The 22040-nt window shown below is 35.1% G+C and overlaps 1 non-coding gene across 1 annotated transcript; it reads left to right on the forward strand.

The window, feature by feature from the left end:
• The first annotated feature begins 1013 nt into the window (after positions 1 to 1013).
• On the forward strand, positions 1014 to 1087 carry TRNAT-AGU (transfer RNA threonine (anticodon AGU)). The gene has a single exon. It is a non-coding gene; the product is annotated as a tRNA-Thr (tRNA).
• Positions 1088 to 22040: the final 20953 nt, after the last annotated feature.

The following is a 22040-nucleotide window of genomic DNA, read 5'->3' on the forward strand; positions in this document are numbered from 1 at the left end:
AGATAAAATGATATTCTAAGTGGGATATCCCGTGCTGAGGATTTAATTTAAATCATGTATTCCATCAAATCCATCCTTGTTCATAAATTATCTTCCTGATGTGTGTTTTTGTACAAATTTTGTTCAGGTGTAATGAGTTTGCAGTTCTTTAATTTCTTATGTTTGTCAGGTCATGTTATATGCTGTGTTATTATTAAATAATAGCACATAAACATATGAAATAAATAAAATAATTATAATGTTTTCAGTAAGGCACCTCGCACAAAAAAAAACATGATAATAGGGAATTCTCGTGCATTGTGTAAATAATTTATTTCAATAAAGATAATTATTTTATTATGTGCCTCTTTTTTTTCTTTTTTTTTAAATGCATTTTCAATTTTTTGTAGTTGTTTTAAAAATTGCGTGCTATTTCGGCTCTGAAAACGGTCATGCGCCATTTTGACCGCTACGTCACAAGTGCTACGTCACACCTTTGCCGCCGCCGCCGCCATCGGTTTGCAGGATCTACTCAGGCCGGTCAACAGTGACGTCATCGTTCGCCCTTGAACGCTTGATCAATCACCGGGCGTTTTTAGCTGCATTGAAATATTTCGTTCGCGCCTGTTTTTAAAGTCATTATAACTTTAATAAATGATTTTTGAAAATTATAAAAACTATGTATCTTGTGTCTGAAGTGTTTCTACATGTGAATAATTAATAATAAGTGATTTTTTTGGTGTGAAGAGAATTCCCTATTTTCATACACTCTGAACTTATCAACAACATTAGCAATCAAGTATTTTTTAACGAAACAAGGATGAATGAGAATTACCGCAGACGAACACTACAAATCTATAATAGAATTAGCGGCATTCATTGCGTCGTATTTAGTCAATGGCGGCATTCGATAACCTTCGTTGCAAACGGATCTAAAGATTATCAATATTCGTTTTTCTTTATTTCACTTTATTTTAGCGACGCGACGTCGTATTTTTGAAAACTAGATTAGATTTGTTGTGACCGCTAACACCGGCGCCGTGGCTTAGTTGGTTAAAGCGCCTGTCTAGTAAACAGGAGATCACGAGTTCGACTCTCGTCGGGGCCTTGCGTCATACGATATCACGCCGTCAAATATTTTTTTTATTTTATTTTATTATTAACTCGGGGCCTTGCGTCATACGATATCACGTCGTCAAATATTTTTTTCATTTTATTATTAACTGACAGTCACAGTTTTGAACTAGTATAAATATTAGGGGATTTCAGAAATAAATTTGATTATTTTAATACACAATTTAAAATATATGCTAAATTTAATGAGAATCATTTTCAATAAACCAACATATTTTGTAAAATCCTCCACTGAAACATGACAAAGTGCATGAATTTTTATTTTTTTAAATAATTTAAAGCTCTATGGTTTAATTGTACAGAGCTTAATTATCATTATTATATGATAGCTAGAATTGGCAGATATGTTTTTTTAAAGCTAGATTATTGACGGGATAAAATATGAAATGACAATTCAACACGCCTTTAAAAAGTGAAATAAAGTCATGAAAGATTTGATAGGTTTATGTTAGCTTTTCGTCACTACACCGATGGGTCTCTGGAGAACATACGAGCATTCTAATATGCACCTTATTAGAATAATTTGCGATGCTATTTTTACCTTAATGCTTCGAAAAATGTATGAAAAACAAAATCAGCATCGTTTGGGATAATAAAACGTTAGGTTTTTACTAGCAATTTTATGCTCTGGCCTTTAACAGCTTAATGACTTTATATAACTTTTTAAAGGTGTTTTGAATTGTCATTATGTTGAGTATCATGGAACCGCTGTTATTACTAGCGACCAAATACCACGACCCAAATTTATACTATTCGGTACGATTTCATTTTCATTATCCATCTATCCAATTCTTCCTTGCACTAATCTGTAAATAGTAAAAACAAAGTCGCTGTCAGCGTCTGACTGTTTGTGATCTTAGTTCTTCTAAACTATGAAACGGATTTTGATAGGGTTTTCACTGTCTTTTTTCTGGAAGGTTCCTATATATATTATAAATGCATATTATATTTATAGAAAGTAGAGAAAATTTGAGCAACGCCGGGTTCAAGTCAGCTAGTATATACAAAAAACACACTATGTGACTACTGACTACCGCACAAGAGTCCCAATTGTTCCAATTAGGGTATGTTGTAAGACTGAAGGTAGTGGGTAGGTGAATGAGATGTAGAAGAGGCAGGTGGAGAAGTACCTGGCTATTCAAGTCTAGTCATCAAACACGGCTAAAGCCATTTCAAGCAACGTTTCAACTTTGAATGGCGGTCTCTCACCAGAGCGATACTGAGAATATCTTCCACTCTGAAACCTGCCGCAATTTAATAACTATAAAAAAATCAATTTGTTTGAATTTAATTCCAGCTTCGCAATATTGATTTTATTGTATGCACGCATTAGGCGCAGTGTAGCAGTAGTCGTCGCCATGACTTTTATACCATACCATACGGCAGAACAGATGGTCTAGCACAACGTGACACGAAGAATGGCTAACTTGAATGATTTTTCTGAAAAAGTGAATGTATTTAATTCCTATTTAAGTAGCCTTTAGACATTTATGTGTAATTATCTTTCCAAATGTTAAGAGTGTCAGAATGAGAAGATTGTATTGTAAATATTTCTTGTCGATAGAACCCGGTAGTAAAATTGATAAACCAAGCACAAGCACTTTTAGCAGCCCTTGTCCCTCTGGTGAATTTTCCTTCGTAAACATCGTTATTAATTGAGCAAGTTAAATAGTGAAAAACTCAAGTCAACTTGACGGCAGCATAATAATTAAGGCGTACAGCGTAATGCCTATTAAATTATCTTTTACGACCGATCGGGGAATAAAATGTGAGGAAGGTTATAAATTATAGGAAAAATCGAATGTCTCGCTATGCTCTGTGGTCGCCAACCACCGAACAGAAACTCTCTAGAAGTGTGATCCGTACCGATATGAAACAAAACTGATACCGGATACCGCCAATTTAGAGATATTCGTGGGTCTCTAGAAACCCATAGGATCACGAAAAATGCGATGAGGGCGTGTTTCGTGATCCAAAAGTCTGACCATTCGGTTTCACCATTGTTACGTATATAATCGTAACAAAGTAAGAACTTCTCCTTCCCCACATAAAAGGAACTGTGTGGGATGCGCCTGGCAACACTTTTCTTCAAGGTGGCAAGATTGGAATCGGAAGGAAGGAAGCGGTCATTCTTTATCTTTTGGTTCAACGGCTTGGAGCACCGTGGAATCATAAAAACGACGGATCACAGCCTGATCGCCATTTTCAACATACAAAAGGAAGATGGATTAAAATGGCAATCTAAATATCCCGGCGAGGATAACTCTAATAAGACCAATGGATTGGCAATACAAAGCCACACTTCAAATCCTCAAGTAAGATGTAAATTTGCCTACCCTCCGCTAATTCTGGAACCTCAGATAATATTCATAATTGCTACCTGCTTACCGATGAAATGGATTCACAAGGAGAATCCATTTGAAGCCATCGCTCGCCCGAGCGGTATAATTATTTTGACAAGATGACATCGTACCTGGAAGGCGCAGTTCGCAATAACTTCAAGACTTGAAATGCCCGAGTAACGTATTAACTTCTTGCCCAAAGCTAGATTAGGATGTATAACACTTCTCTGTACTTTGTGCGACTCATATCTTTAAATTATATCTATCTAATTTACACTCATAAATTTATCTTCTTATTACAATAACCTAACCTATGAATGCCAGCACTCGTTGTCCACTTAAACCCTGAAATTCCATCAATGGTTTCCTGTTTCCCTTACTCAAACAAAAAAAAAAACAGGTGGCGCTCAAGATAAATTCACGCCAAATGTTAACTTCGGCGTTAACACCATAATTATGAAATTATCACTTCGATTATATGGGATGGCGATATACGAAGTCAATAAGCGTAAGAGAGATATGTGCTAAGTATGCTAAAACTATAGAATAAAGAAGAACATACAAAATGTCATGTGAGCGTATTCCAGATCCTAAAATATGACCAGTTTTTGCTTACATTTCATAGCAGAAATGTAATTCACCATCATTATGGAATTCAAATGGGATGGCGATATACGATGTCAGGTAAGTGTAAGAGACAGAGCGCATGCTACATGGGCTAGAACCAAAAGGTACGAAGTCAGTGGCGACAATGGTTTGCATTCAAATCTACATGGTAAGCATTTCCGTTTTTATTCTTTATTCTATGGACAGGTCAATGAAATCACATGTTTAAGAAAGAATTCTCGAAAATGTATGGTCAATTTCGCCAAACATTTTATAGATTTTATCAATTTCGCTAACGATCTACATATTTGAATATAGAACAATTATTTGTGAGTGTGTTGTAACATCTTTGTTTTGGGTTTAGATGGACTTCTCTTGTTATATAACGATCTACATTTTTGAATATAGAACAAGTATTTGTGAGTGTGTTGTAACATCTTTGTGTTGGTTTTAGATGGACTTCTCTTGTTATTTTCGTGAAACTATTTATGTTATGCGGCAACGTTTTACGTAGTTTGTCAGCTTATTATATTATTATATCTTAGAACCAACCTTCCTTGTTTGTGTAAATCTGAAATGTAATTTTATAACAGTTATTTCTTGTGCTTATGTAGAAAATTACTATTAAAGGATTTGTCAAAATATTTACTTCTCGCCTCTCAAATATTGTCATTTTTCTTTAAAATGTAATTATATATTTTTAGACGAATTACAGCGACAATCACAAATTTACCTTTTTTATTTATATTTCTTGCAAGAGCAATCCCGACAAATTACAAAACTCATTGTAGGACGGGAGGAACTTACACAGGTACAATTTTACATTGGTATTTTGGTATCAAAATTATAACTTTCACAAACGAAACAGTATGAAAATAGGAAAATAATCAAAATTATAAGTTTCACATACAAAACAGTACTAAAATAGATAAAGGGAGGTCAAGTAGAATAAACAAGAAAAAACTAAAAAGGAAACAGACATGAATACACATAAGAATAAAGCCAAGGAAGGAATTTATAAAAAGGTACTTATCCACTGATACATTGGTATCCCACTTACGCATCAATATAGCATCAACAACATTTTCCTAAAAAGAGTTGAGAATATTAAGGATCTTGGTATTATTTTTGACAGGCAACTAACATTTGTTCCTCATATAAACGAAATAACCAACAAGGCCATGAAATGTTTGGGTTTTATATTAAGGACAGCGAAAGATTTTAAATTAATAAATTCCTTCAAACTGCTATTCACTGGTTTAGTTAGAAGTAATCTAGAGTATAACTCAACAATCTGGTCTCCATTTTATAAGATTCACCAATTAAAAATTGAAAGAGTGCAACATAAATTTCTGCGATTTATTAATTATAAATTAGGAATTCCAAACGAATATCTTAATTACACTTTCCTCATGAACTTACTAAATTTAACCGATTTATCATTGAGACGCACAGTGTGCGACTTAGTATCTCTTTTCAAAATTTCGAATGGCAGACTGGACGCCATTGATTTGACGAGTCTTATATCGCTCCGTGTACCTACGCGCGACACTCGACAGACCGCTCTATATAATGTTCCCATATCTGCTAACAATTATTTTCAAAACTCACCTATTCAAAGACTTCACATACTCGGTAATAAGTATAGCTCAATTGATGTTTATCATCACCAATCAGTATACAAACTAAAATACAGTATACTAGAATGTTTGTAACAGATTCATAATTTTTTTTCAAACGCATATTTTATTGTTTCATTAACTAAGCTTTGTTTTTAAAATTCCCAATCGGGCAAAATAAAGATTGATGATTACAAAGATGGTTTACAACAAACTGTAGTGTTTATCTTTATAATAATAATAACAAACTTACTTGTCTTGTGTGTATTACCTACTTACATTATTGTACTCTTGTAACTACACTATATTTATATAAACTTATCGAACTCATTGTCCAAATTCCAATAACACCGTAACTATATACTTGAATTGTATCTACTTAACTACCTACCTATATCTGTTATATTTTTCTCAAGTTTATGTATTAGTTTAACCTATGTTCTGTAAAATATTCAACCGACGTACTTTGTACAATAAACTTTGCTTGCTTATGTTTATAAAATAATAACACCATAACAATAACCCTACACATTGTTATGTAAGTTCATACTCAATTTATTATGCTATGTAATTAAAATATTTTATAATGCTACTGAACAACAAAACCCATAACATGTATATGTAAAAGCCTTCTAGGCGTTAATAAAATGAAATAAAATAGAAATTAAAAAAAAAATAGATTATACTTACAAATACAGGGGATAGAAAAGTAGAGAAAATAAACAAGACAAAACACAACACGACAAGAATTACGTAATTTCGTTTTTATATTTAGGAGTTGGTTATCTTATAGTCAAGATTAACTCTATAAAAATTAAACAAAAGCAATACAATTTAAAAGATGAAATAAATAATTTACAAATATTTTTTTGTAAAAAATACTGTACAGACAATCGAAAATGTTTGTTTATCGAATAAGACAATTAGAAAAATGATTAGGAACCTTATGTTGTTTCGCATGCGTCGTAAGAAACACACTAATAAACGAACCAACAATGAAAAAACAAAAACACTATTCAACTGAAACAATATCAATTAGAAAAACACATTTATTTATTTAAAATATATAAAATCTTACAAAAAGTGTTTTCCCTTAAATTAGCGCCATCTATGAAATAGCAGATTATAAATTATTTTTAGCGCCATCTATGAAATTGCAGATAATGAATTATTTTTCGCGCCATCTATGAAATTGCAGATTATGAATTCTTCTTAGCGCCAACTATGAAATAGAAAATTATGAATTCTTTTTAGCGCCATCTATGAAATAGCAAATTGTGAATACTTTTTAGCGTCATCTATGAAGTAACAGATTACGAATTCTTTTTAGCACCATCTATGAAATAGCAAATTGTGAAATCTTTTTAGCGTCATCTATGAAGTAACAGATTACGAATTCTTTTTAGCACCATCTATGAAATAGCAAATTGTGAAATCTTTTTAGCGTCATCTATGAAGTAACAGATTACGAATTCTTTTTAGCACCATCTATGAAATAGCAAATTGTGAATTCTTTTTAGCGCCATCTATGAAATAGCAAATTGTGAATTCTTTTTAGTGTCATCTATTAAATAGCACATTGTGAATTCTTTTTAGCGCCATCTATGAAATAGCAGATTAGAAAACTCGACGTACAAACGGAAAACTGGTGAATCGTCATCAACAGACATTCGAAAAAATTTAATTTATTAGATCAGAGCATTCGATTTTTTTCTTTTTTTGGGTCTACGTTTCGGCGCATTTTAAAGCATATTAAACAGCTGATTTTCATCTCCTAACAAATGTTTTATTTATTTATTTTTATTGTGTGTATCATGAACTCCAATATATTTTTAAAATGCATAAATGAAAAAATAAATTTTAAATTTAACATAAAAAATTCCATCTCTGAACTCGATTTACTTGGAAACAAAAGCTCAAATTAAAAATTTATTTCCAATAAATCACGATCTTTGCAGTCATGGAGAAAAAATAAGGATTCTATCGAATATTTTGCCAAATACGTCACACGGCCAAAACAAAATATTCTTTGTCGTTTACTCGCGCGGATTTTTCCTGAAAATTATAGTATCTTATATACTTTTTTCGCAGTAATGAATTTAATAAAACCCACCTGTATTATATTTATAAGCCCCTTTCACGTTCACCCCTATTCTTATCTCATCCCCTGATGCCTCTAACTCCGCAGTTCCACCTTCACCGCATTACCACCCTTTCAAACCACTTCCTCGGCTCCAGAGATTCGTGTCAAAATCTCATTTGCATATTGACCTTTCACACGAAAAAGGTTTTTGCAGGTAAAAATACAAAGTGAAAAGTTTGGAAGAATGTGAATTATTAAAGCGCAAAGAACATTTTCATACTTCGAACGTTTCAAATCAAATAAGCCGAATCTTTCGTTCTGGCGGATTTCAAAAAATTATTTTAGCAGTGAGAAAAGTTTTTTGAAATTGAATTATTTTATTTGTAATTAACAAATCTGCCATTAACAAATTTGTAGTGAAAGTTTCTACGTCGACATTAACAAATTACTTACCTATTGTTGGAAATTCATAATAATTGCAGATTCTTCATGTATGTTGTTTATCTCAGAGTTTAAAAAAAATATACCTACTTTTCAATAAAATTATTACTCTCATAATGTCACACCTAATTGGCGTTAGGATATAACAGAAAAAGGAAAACAAAACTGAATACACGACGCACGCCGTAACAAACATAAAAAAGGATGCCTTCTCAAAGACAAGATACAAAGGAACAACTACAACACAGATCACTCTTTGATGCAGCCAAGAAATCTTCACGAAGACATACATATCGGAGCATCCATAAAACACACCCAAATCGGATGCACTAAAAACCTTTAGAAAAATAAAAAGACCACCGGAAGAATCTAAAACTAGATGCTCAGTTTCAAAGTAACTTTCATAAAGATACGTAAAACAATGGAACATCCACAAAATATGCCAACTTCTGATGCAACCAGAAAACCTTTACACTGATAACAAACCTAGATCAACATTAAAACAGACGACACGCCGACGAAATCAGAAAAGCTTCACAAAGACAAAAATAAACCAATCTACCTAATAGGTTTTTGCGAGCCCACACAATTCATCTGTATATTGTAGCTAACTATCCACGCAATTCTGGTACTTTCACAAAATTCTATATTATTTACTTGGCAAGTATTTTTAAGTACGCTTAAACCAATAAGTACGTTTTTGCAGATTTTACCTAAAAAATGCCGCAATCTTTACCAACATAAAATTCCATTCGATTCAGAAAGGTTTGAGTAACCAACTTGGATTTTTTAATGTATGTCGTCACATCGTGTAATAATAATGTAGGTTCATGTTTTGACTAAAAATCGTAAAAATTCATTGTTATAAAAGGAAATATCTTTTTACAGGAATATTTCTATATTTTCAAACGTAACATTTGACAGTTACAGACATGTTTCAACTTTTCCAAGAAATTACGACTTGTCATGACCAAGACGTGACGGGCATGTCGTGCTTAAACCTAAACTTGAATATGATTAGATTATGAACATGGACCTGAACATGAAGGTGCTGGCCTTGTAAGTCTTGTAACCATGATAAGGTTAATAAACACCGGGTCGGAAGACAAAAATCAACAGCTTACGTGAAGTACATACCTTAACAAAGTAAGTTAAGTTAGGTACTTGGTATATTTACCAGATTGGCGTTATGTGGGGAGGAGCATGGGATTGCGTTGCGTCTGACAAGTGTTTTCCCAAAGCATTTATGTTCTTAGAATTTTCATATATTTCTATGGTTGCAAGTTGTTCAAATGTATAACATACGTTGCGTTTGTGGTTGTGGGACCAGTGTCTCCTTGTCTTTTCTATTACTTGGCCGGCTTTAGAAGCGTAAATTCTGCTCCAAGACTTGCAACGTACCTTCGTCGTAATAAAGTCCAAGTTCCAAATTACCTAAATATAATTATATCAAAGAAAAGATGTTTACCATCCCATCACTATTTATGACCACGTGGATTAATTAGGTTAGGTTAGGTATTTAGCGAAAATAAAGGATGTTATTTATAGGAAAATCGATCCTCCTTTTATAGCACCGGAGAAAATTTGATCGCACATTATTACGGCACATTAATTAATTCTTGCCATATAATTTATTTTTACATGGCAAGGCAGTTTATTTATTTACATGGCAATAAAATGGAGATCCGTGCAGAAATGGAGGCAATCTTATGAGGGAATAAAAATATATTTACGAGTCAAAGAGGAAAAATAAGAAATGAAATAATATTAACTACGCCACATGGATAGTAAAATTGTAATTTTTCAACTTGAACTTGAGAAAAGTTTCTACATAATTTAATTATGTAGGCATTTATTAAAAATCTCTTCAAATTGGTAATCCGGTTATAAACGGGATTGCATGCCGTTCCTGATAAACTTTAATTAAATTCCCAACATATCGAAACACTTCTTCATGCACCTGCATTTGCCTTGATAATATACAATAACGAAATGCGGAAATATTGTTATTATGGAATAATTTTTTGGAATCTTGACAGTAGAAATCAACCCACTTCCCGACATCCGATCAAACTGAATACCACTCATGATGTAGCACTCATGTACACACACGCATTTTTTCTGAAATTAGATAAACATTTTTTTTTAAATGTTGGTACCTACTCTCGTATTAGGATTTGGCTTAGATATTAACGGTGTTAACAAATAATTGAAAATATCTCTCTAGTAAAAATAAATGCCACCAACGGGAATTGAACCCGTACCTTCTGATGTCCGGACAGGTGCTATGGATCACTCGGCTAATTTCCAACCCGCCAAATAATTCAATATGTACTAGTACCTCAATCAACAATTACTGCTTATTATATTTTTTTCACCTTTAAACAACCAACTTTATTTTTTGTAGGAAAGGCTTTGTTAGTGCTAAATTTTCCACTAGATGGCGTCGAGACATATTATATCTACATTTTTGGTGAAATATTTTACCTTTTCAAATGTATTTTTTTAAGATAAACTAATGTTTATAAGGCGAGGTTTTATGCATACAATGCAAACATTAGTTTATCATTAAAAAAATAAAAAATATATTTACGGTGTTGACTATAGCAGTGCTCCGCAACCTTTTCTCACCTTACGACACACCAAATTTCTTCCTAGAATTCCGCGGCACACCAAAAGCTAAACTATATAGATATTAAATTGATACACAAATTTTACAATAATTTCTTGTTTTTTATTTGAAAAGTATACATACATACATATAAATATAACGGTGACCGGATTAATCATCACAATGATAATTCATCACATCTTTAAAAAGTTATATAAAGTCATGGAAAGTGATGAAAGAAAATTTTTAATAACTGGGTTAAGTAGGTTAGATTAGGTTAGGTTTAAATTTTTTTTTTCATAGTTTCTAATGACTTTATATTACTTTTTAAAGGTGTGTTGAATTGTCACTGTGTTAAGTTATCATGGAACCAAATATAACATATTTATTTTTACGCAATCTTAATAATTATTATAAAATAATAATAAATTAATGAGCGATTAATTGTTAAATTAACCTGCGCTTGTTTCAATGAACACAAAAGTTTTATCGGCTCGATTTTTGACAGCGCAACCCGAAGTTCTTGGTCAAGACCTTTTAAGCAAGACCGCTTATCATTTTTAATTAATACAAGCGTTGAAAAACTTTGCTCACATAAATATGTCGTTGAAAATGGAAGTAGTGTTAAGAATGCTTTGACGGAAATGTGAGGATATTCTTTTTTAACGTAAATCCAGAAAACATCTAACTGATCTTCGGAAAAGTGAAGTTTTAATGTCATGTCATTATTTAAATCTGTAAATTCCCCTCGAATTTGCAGAGGCAGTGCTTCCGTAGAATTTATTGCATTAGTTGCAAAAGGATTTCGAATCCAATCGTATTGTTCCGTATTAATGGAATAAAAATACTGACCAAATTTCTGCTGAAGCATACTTAAATGTTGTTGGGTCAGATCCACAGTCAATTGTTTGTTTTCAATTGTACTATGGTTGAGCCTTTGGTACATTTCCAAACATCCTTTTTGCAACTCTTTCTGCCAAAGTTCATTCAAATGCTCGAATATATCAGCCATGTGTGCAAGTTTGGCTATCCAGTAATTATCATCGAGGTGCTGATATAGTGTTGGCATATTTTGATTTAAAAGAAACTCACACACCTCGTGACGAAGCTCAAACAATCTAGCCAAAACTTTGCCTCGGGATAGCCGACGAATTTCAGTATAAAACAATAAGGATTCATATTCGGCTCCCATTTCTGAACAGAGTATTCCAAAGATTCGCGTGTTTGGGGCTCTTGATTTAATTATGTTTACGATTTTAATGCATTCATTCATCGTGTTCAAAAGTTCCTCCGGTAAATTTTTGACCATCAATGCTTCTCGATGTATGCAGCAGTGTGTAAATTGTAACGTTGGATTTTTTTGTTTTACACAAGAGACACAACCCTTTTTACTACCCGTCATTGCCGCAGTGCCATCCGTGCAAACAGCAATGCAATTGCTCCATTTAATATTATATATACTTCATACCCACCCAGTCTAGTGTTGACGTCTCTCTATGTCCACATTAAACAAATACAAAATCAACAAACAAAAAATAGTGTACTAAGTTTAAAGTTTTAATTTATAATAAATTGAGGATCGCGCATCACACCTGTGTATTCTTATCTCACGGAGTTGCGTTTTTTACTGTTTTTACCCCAAGTACAAAACTGTCACCAAGTGTCAATCTTTTCGGAAAAAAAAACTCTGCCGTTATAAAGTAAACAAGTTTCAACTAAAGTGATTACCATCTTATATTGAAAGTTATCATCTAAAAATCATTTTTACGTAGATTTCGCTTATAACAACATCCAACATGAATACTCAGTGCATAATATGTCAAAAAAATATTGACACCCCATCAGACTTTGTATGCTGTTGTCTCTGTGAAAGCAATTATCATCTCGGCTGTGCGGAAATTGTGGAATCCTCCCGTCGAAGTGCAAGAAATACACAATGGAAGTGTAAAAAATGCATTCAACATCCAAAAAATAAACTGAAGCAGACGACAAAAAATGATATGTTATTATTAAATGATGAACAGCCATCTATCGTCAAACAAGGTAAACAGATGAGTGAATCACCAAAAACTGCACCCGTCCAGCCAAAAGGCACAGATAGTTTATCAATTACAACCACAGATGGCAATGGGCTTCTTACTTCAGGATTATTTATTAATGAACTATCCAATTTTAAAACGGCTATAATGGAATTTGTTGAAAAAAAACTAGACTCATATGCCCAAAAATATGAATCGATCATCTTACAAAATCAAGAAATTATTAAATCCATACAATTCATATCGGAACAACACGATGAATTTAAAAAACGCATAATTGATATTGAAAAATCACAGAAAACAGTCAATACTGATATGATGGAATTAAATAAGCATAATTCTATCCTACAAAATACCATATCCCAACAAGAAGACAAAATTGACCGACTGGAGTACCTTAACCAAATATGCAATATCGATATAAGAGGTATTCCAGAATCAAACACTGAAAATCATATTGAAACACTAAAAAAATATCAAAAATTATTAACTATGGAGATACCGCACTACCCTTACAATCTGAAATTACAAAAATATATAGGCTAGGATCGAAACTGTCCGAGAAGAATCCCAGATCATTAATAGTGTCTTTCAATAATATTAAATCACGTGATGATTTTCTAATTAAAATTAAAGCATATAAAAAATCCACTGCGACCACCACAAATAAACTAAACACAGCGGACCTAGGACTGTCACAAGAAGCCAAACGTATTTATGTGTCCGAACACCTGACACAAAAAGGAAAATATCTACTTTCGCAAACAAAAAAAATTTCCAAAGAAAACGATTATAAACACTCCTGGACGGCTTCGGGGCGTATTCTGCTGAGACAAGACTGCTGAGACCTTCTTACTGTCTTTAGTATTTTTATCTTGTAACAGAACGATTATTGTAATAATTGCTAATCTTGCTACTTACTATTCTTACTATATTTTATCTCCTTTGTTTGAAACTTGAGTTTTTTCAGTACCCTTTAAGCAAAAATTTGTTCATTCCGTAAATATTATTTTACTTGCAAGTTTTTATTTGTCTCGTATCACTCTTAACAATTTAAATACTCAAAATAATGTATTCTTACCTTCTTTAGTAGATTTCTCTTGTACGAACCTAATTTTTGTAATAACTGCTAATATTGTTGTTTAACATTTTTACCATATTTTACTTCTTATCATCCAAACACATTATTTTTTAACATTATTTAAGAAAAAAATAGATCATTCTGTAAATATTTTTCACCTAGCATGTTTTTGTATGATCCATACAACTATTTTCCATTTATTAACCATTCAAATTAACATATTCGTACTTTCTTGTAACAGCATAACTATTGCAAAAATTGCTAATCTATCTTGTAATTACTCTTACCATAGTTTATTAATTTTGGTAAAAACTAAAGCCTCTTTAATATTCTATAAGAAAACAGTAGATCATTCCATACGTATTGTCCTACTCACATGTTTTTATATGATTTACACCACCATCAATAATGTATTTACCCAAAATAATGTGTTCATACCTTCCTTAACAGATTCCTCTAGTTTTGACATAACTACTGTCACAAATTCTAATGTTTTACCCTATTTTTCGATATTCTCACCATATAAACAAATAATACCACTTTTATTAACACGAATATTTCTCACAAGTATTAATATTTGCGGTTGTTCTTGACAACTTGAGTTACTGGAAATGCTCTAACTCTGTTCTAATTACATATTTGTTCACTAACCTTGTTCTTATCTATTTATCACACTTACCCATACTCTTCATACATGCTCGTGATACAATTAGCTGGTACTAGTCAAACGAAATGATTGATATTAATCTACAAATAGAAAACCACGGTAACGTGATTTCTACTGAAACCAATGATGCCTCAAAGTGCATAAATATTCTAAAACCCTATAAACGATTAAAAATATTCTCAACAAACATTCGAAGCATTGATAAGAACTATAATGACCTACTTGTAACACTTGCCGATTTGAATAATATTTTTGACATAATTATTTTAACTGAATGTTGGATCAAATCAAATTACACTCACAAAAACATTAGTATTGTCATTAGTAGATTAGATACAAACATTAGTAGTTGAGTATTGTCGCGACAGAAGACCGTATCGCATCGCTATGTCGTGTAACTCATGTAATATAATTATAAACGAGTGTCTTACGTTTATTCAAAACAAGGCAGACACTCTGGATGAGATTGCAATTACACAATTATGCATCTCTACTTACTCCGAAGAGGAAATAAAGGAGGCGAAAACTATCCTGTTTGAAAAGCTTCCGGATAAACTTACTTTGCGGAAAGGAGATGGCAGAATCAGCTGAGACCTCCAGGACATCCTGAGAGCATTGAAGGAGACCGATCCTGATAAGCTACCAGTATTCGCTGCTAAACAATTGCATAAATTACCTCCCATCAACTTCGACAGCATAGATGTGTCCAAACTCCTTAAGGAACTCAATGCACTGAAAACGGAAATACCTCATATAAAAACCGAACTAAAAGATTCATCAACCACAAAAAATGAAGACATAAAACAAGAACTGGCACTAATAAGAGAGCAAATTGCAAATATTCAGGTCCCAAACAAACAAACAAAGTGACTTAACTGGGAATTCGGAAGTAATTATTAACCACTTAACTGAGGGTAAGCCACGATTTCCAAATAGTAAACAAATACCGACGGGCGGCGCATCCTGCTTATCGACTGGTTCTAGTAATGCAGTGTCAACCACACACACAAAGACAATGAACGAACACACTACAATTAGTCCAGTGCAGCCGGGAATGAACTTCGCACATGCTTTAAAACAAAATAATAAACAGGTATCGCGCGACCACGGCCCGCGGCCTCGGCCTCCTGCGGAAGATGAGAGAGGATTTACATTAGTAACTAGAAAACTCAAACGCAACTTGAGAGGAAAAGCAACCTCAACTACACTGAAGTCGGCAGATTTAATTACGTCAATTTATATTTCAAGGTTTACCTTGGAAACTACCGAGGACGACGTAAAGACCTACCTTGTAGATAATGGTTTCGAAAATACTAAGATCGAAAAAATTAAGCCTTACCGTCCCACGCCATTTAACACCTTTAAACTTTCTGTAAAAGCAACTGAGGGACCGAAATACCTGGTGGAAGAACTATGGCCGGAAGGAATTGTATTCCGTAAATATATAGAATCGCGTGCATCAACCAAAGATCAAAATGACAACCGATAAATTAAGAATTATTTCGATTAATTGCAGATCGGTCCGTAGCTCCGAAAAATTTATTCACGATCTCTGCGAATCATATGACATTATACTACTCCAAGAAACATGGCTACTCCCAACCGAGATTGAATTTTTGTCAAATATTCACCCTCACTTCAATAGCTTGGGCACCTCTGCCGTCAATATAGCTAACGGTCCCCTGCTAGGTAGGCCGTACGGCGGAGTTGGAATAATTTACAAGCAAAATTTAAGGGTTACCACAATCCCGATGGACAATTGTCGTATGGCCGGAATCGAGGTGAGTCTGAATACTGAAAATTTAACCATCTTCACGATCTATATGCCGACTTGCTTAACTGACAACTTTGAGGAGTTTACCAACTGCCTGGCCTCCTTACAAACGATCATTGACGACAAAGATTATATCAATTCAATTATTATCGGAGACTTCAACGCTAATCCCGACTCACTCTTTGGAATAGAGCTAAAATCTTTTTGTCAAGAATTCGAATACATTTTTGCCGACACCGAAATTTTACCTGAGAATTCTTACACATACGTCAGTGACGCGCATAGTACTACCAGGTGGTTAGACCACCGTCTAGTTACAAAAATATTTACAAACAAATTATCGAGATGAAAATACATTACCATGTTGATTGGACTGACCACCGACCCCTCGAACTAACTTTAAATACGAATGGAATAGTAACATCGGAAGTATTTTCATCTACATTAAGGGATCCAGCATTATGGAATCCGAAAAATAGACGTGATATCGGAATTTATAACTCATGTTCGCAAACTTATCTAGCTAAAATCAAACCAAAAAATACATTTCGTGAGGACGGTGGCAACCCTGAACGTGCCAAAATAAAACACCTCTACGGATGTATAGTACAAGCATTACGATATAGTGCCGCTTGTATATTTAGAAATACTACTACACCAAAATATAAGCAAGTCTGTGGGTGGAATGAATTTGTTGCAGACAAATACGAAAAATCAAGACAAGCAATGCTCACCTGGATTGATAATGGGAGACCGCACAATGGTCCCATAGCGGAGGATAGAAGGACAAAGCGTGCCGCTTTCAAAACAGCTCTAAAACAATGCCAAAGGAATTCGACACAACTCCAGATGGATAAAATAGCAGCGGACTTAGACAATCGGGACTTCAAATCATTTTGGAATAAATCTAATAAAATGTTGAACATGCGTTCCAAAGTCTCGTGCAACATAAACGGAGAAACGAATTCTGAAGTAATCGCCAATATTTTCAAAAAACATTTCGTGACTACCACGCCGACCATCTCCTCAAACGAAACGCATTTGAATGCCTATGATGATATTGACCCTATAGTCACTGCAAACATGGTGAAAACCGCCATTAAAAACATGAAATCCGGAACATCAGCAGGACATGACGGTTTAAGTACCGAACACGTCAAACATGCAGGGGTAGCGATTCTGAAACTACTGGCAACATTGTTCACCGATATCATAAAGAGTGGTTGATGACATGACAAAGACAATCATAATACCACATAGACATGACAAAGACAATCATAATACCGATAGTAAAATCTAAACTGACAGACATAACTTTACAGGAAAATTACAGACCGATATCCATCGCCACCGCCACCGCCAAAATATTTGAACGAGTTCTCTTAGATCAAGTCGGACTCCAATCGAAAACGAAAGACAATCAGATGGGTTTTAAAACAGGATGCTCCACGGACTCAGCCATATTCTGCGTAAAACGGACATTGGAATACTACAGGAAGAGAAAAACAACAACTTACGCATGCTTTCTGGACCTTAGTAAGGCCTTCGACAGAGTCTACCATCCATTATTGTGGACCAAACTAAAAGAAAGAGGTCTACCATGGAAAGTAGTACGAATTCTCGACACTTGGCACCGTCAACAAGAAAACTTCGTTAAATGGAAAGATGGTTTCGCAGAACCCTTTTTCTTAAAGAGTGGGGTCAGACAAGGAGGTTGTTTGTCCCCAGTACTGTTCAACATATATATGGATGAATTAACTCACAGGTTAAATAACGCTGGGGTAGGCTGCCATATTGGAGGAGAATGCATCAACAACGTGAGCTACGCAGACGATATGGTGCTGATGGCACCGTCAATAAGGGGACTAAGAATTCTCTTGAAGATCTGCGAAGAATACGCACTCGAAACAAACATGTTATATAACGCGAAAAAAACAGCACTGCTGGTCGTCAAATACAGAGAAGGACCAAAAAAGATTCCCCCAGCGTTTTTAAATGGAGAACCTCTCATAATAGTAGAAACAACGAAATATTTAGGGCATATCATCACCAACAACTTAACGGATGACGACGACATCGATAGGCAGAGGCGAGCACTGAGCATAAAAAGTAACATGCTCAGTAGAAGATTTCGACTCTGCAGCCCGCAGGTGAAAAGGACGCTATTCTCAGCTTTCTGCACTACCTTGTATACTTGCGAGCTGTGGGCCAATTTCAAAAAGCGAACCATGGAAAGGCTTCGGATTCAATACAATAATGCCTACCGCATAATGTTCGGACTTCCAAGGCACTGCAGTGCCTCCTCGATGTTCATGGAGGGAAGAGTTCCCGGCTTTGCTGCCCTAATGAGATCCAGGGTAGCCGGAACGAGGGGAAGGATCAATAACTCCAGAAACATCCTCATCATCGAATCCCGCCAGACCTCAGGATCGAGCATCGAAAAACATTGGAGAAAAATATTGGCCCCCATAATTATCGCTCCGATGATAAGCTTACAAGATATTTAAATGTTTTATGTTAACACTCTCCATTCTATATAGTTCCTTTTACTTTTTCTTATATTTTATTTGCTCTATCAAACTTACATTTTAAATTATTTGTACTTAATTGTATCTCTGTATATAACATTGTAGTTATATTTTATGGATTGTGTGGGATTGCACTAACCTCCCCACATTCTGGAATAAACAATTATTATTATTATTATTATTATTACAGGATTTACAGTTTTCAATACACAAAATAATAAGACACAGTCAGATGGAGTAATTGTCTATGTAAAATCTGAGATGGACCCGATTATCTCTGAATTATTCATTGATAATGCCAACTGCCTTAAAATAAAAACCATCCAAACCACAATTCTTGCACTATACAGGTCACCTAAACACCTGTAGTTATCGTGGTGTATAAATGAAAAGATCTCTCACTCAGGTATAACGTTTATTGATAAGTTGTCAGCTGATTTTACAATCACAATATTTCACGTTTGTTATGTACAAATACTATGAATGCGCGCGCTACTAAGCCGTAGTAATCGCAGGTAGGTGCAGCTGACGATAGTAATTACTGAACACTGATAATATGCTCGCTGCGTCGGGCCTATTTATACTAGACGGCCGACGGTAGCAGTAGGTAGATGGATGGCAACTAAATTCTAGGCACTCGCACAGACTGCGTGTTTCGGGAACCTTCGATAGAGCGGCGATTATGCATAGGCCGTAGACTCGAACCTTCTGGCGAGTTCTCGTAGTATCCCAGACTGAGTGCGCGATAGTATTGTCGCGAGTAGACAAGTAGGTCTTGTAGTACGTAAGTTGTTTACGTTGCGGTTTGGACTGCAGGTACATAATTCGGGAGTAGATACTAAGTAGGTCGAGCGGTTTATTATTAATTATTTAATTTAGATTTTTCTCGACGCTACAAACGCTGACGGCGGAATGATGACTTGCGCGGTCATTCCAGGGGTCACCCTACGTTCAGTACCCAGACGCGCTCCTGCGCAAAACCCTGGGGATCAGGTGGGGCACGAAATGAAAGAAAGTTGTGAAGGTCACATGTGTTTATTGGTGAGTCAGTTGCCGTGACGAGGAGATGATGTAGGACAGAAGAATACACCGGATGCTGGCTGATGATGGCAGGTCAAGCGCGGGTCAGTGAGTCGACGCCGGGCGCTGGTGACCGGGACTCGATGAAGGTCAGGCACTGGCGAAGAACGTAGGTCTTCAGGCACTCCAGTGCTGACGAGACGGCCGAAGGTGCGGTGGACCTTGTAGGCGGTTGAACGGGAACGGCGTGACCAGTGAGGATGCAGCGTGTCCTCGTGGTGGTCATGGTAGCGTGGAAGAAGCGCTGGTCAGAGACACTGGAACCAGGGCGCTTGTAGTTCGAGCAGCGCTTGCCAGGAACGGCGATCTGGACAAGGCGCTAAGATGATGTCCCGATAGAGTCCATGGTGGTACGGGCGAAGCCGGGTATACGTCCTTCGCGCTAGTAAGAAGAGCGCGGTTGATCACTCGTTGAGCCTCGTAGACTGACGGCTGGTAGATAACTAACTGACTGACTGACTCGCTGCGTCGGGCATATTTATACTACACGGCCGACGGCGGCAGTAGGTAGGTGGATGGCAACTAAATTCTAGGCACTCGCACAGACTGCGTGTTTCGGGAACCTTCGATAGTGCGGCGATTATGCATAGGCCGTAGACTCGAACCTTCTGGCGAGTCCTCGTAGTATCCCAGACTGAGTGCGCGATAGTATTGTCGCGAGTAGGCAAGTAGGTCTTGTAGTACGTAGGTTGTTTACGTTGCGGTTTGGACTGCAGGTACATAATTCGGGAGTAGATACTAAGTAGGTCGAGTGGTTTATTATTAATTATTTAATTTAGATTTTTCTCGACGCTACACACCAAAATATTTCATCCTTCCTTAAATCCTTAGACTTGGCCTTATTTAACTGTACACTAAATGAAGAGCTAATGGTGATCGGTGACATTAACATAGATTTACTTAAACCAAAAGCATCACAAACACTCGACTATAAAAATCTCATGACTCAACACGGGCTTATTTCTTATATTAATGCTCCTACTAGAGTAACTGATACTAGTAACTCATGTATTGATCGCATATTTCTACGATCAAAAAAAAAATGCAAAGGGAATTATATATCAACCAACCATAACGGACCATTTCTCAATAGCAATTGGTTTTATGCATAATAAACCCACTACCGAAACGTCACGTAGTAATATAAAAAAGAAACACATTAATATCGAGAAACTAACTTCTAAAATTATTTTAGAAAATTGGCTCTCCACTCTAAACTCCACAGACGTAGACATTGCTTTTAATACTTTCTCTGAAACTCTCTTGCAACATATTGAGGATGTCACTGAAGAATCCCATGTGAATAATTCAAAAAATAAAAAACTGAAACCATGGATAACAGATGGCCTAATTTTTTGTATTAAAAAACGGGACAAGCTTCACAAAAACTTACTCAATAATCCAGCCCAAGCCCAAATATTTTATAAAAAGTACAGAAATATATGTAATAATATCATTAAAACCACAAAAGAAAACTACTACAAAGAAAAACTGTCCAGAGTCGGTAATAATAACAAACAAATTTGGAATATCGTCAAAGAAATATCTAACACTCATCACCCAGTACAACCAATCAATAAATTGAACATCAACGGCCAAGACACCTCCCTAAATGACCATCCAGACACTGTGACCAATCACATAAATGAATACTTTTGCAATATCGGTAAAAATCTAGCATCAAAGATTTTAAATAAGACATCAACCGATGAAAATGCCCTTGCCGACATTATCAATCAATGTGCCAGTGAAACAGATAATATACTCACCTTAAACCCGACCAACTACGATGAAATTTCTCAAACTATTAGACAATTAAAGCCCTCTCATTCGTGCAATCATGACAAAATTTCCTCAACTATACTAAAAACAGTTGAACCCTTTATAATCCATCCATTAGTACATATCATTAACCTCAGTCTCACTAAAGGTGAATTCCCAAACAAACTCAAACTTGCCCTAGTTCAACCAATTTTTAAGTCCGGAAATCCTACTGACATAACAAACTACAGACCAATTTCTATATTATCATCACTATCAAAAATTATTGAAAAAA

Source organism: Hesperophylax consimilis, chromosome 1 (assembly GCF_061612785.1).
Source record: "Hesperophylax consimilis isolate HC1 chromosome 1, BYU_Hcon_1.0, whole genome shotgun sequence".
Classification (NCBI taxonomy): Eukaryota; Metazoa; Arthropoda; class Insecta; order Trichoptera; family Limnephilidae; genus Hesperophylax; species Hesperophylax consimilis.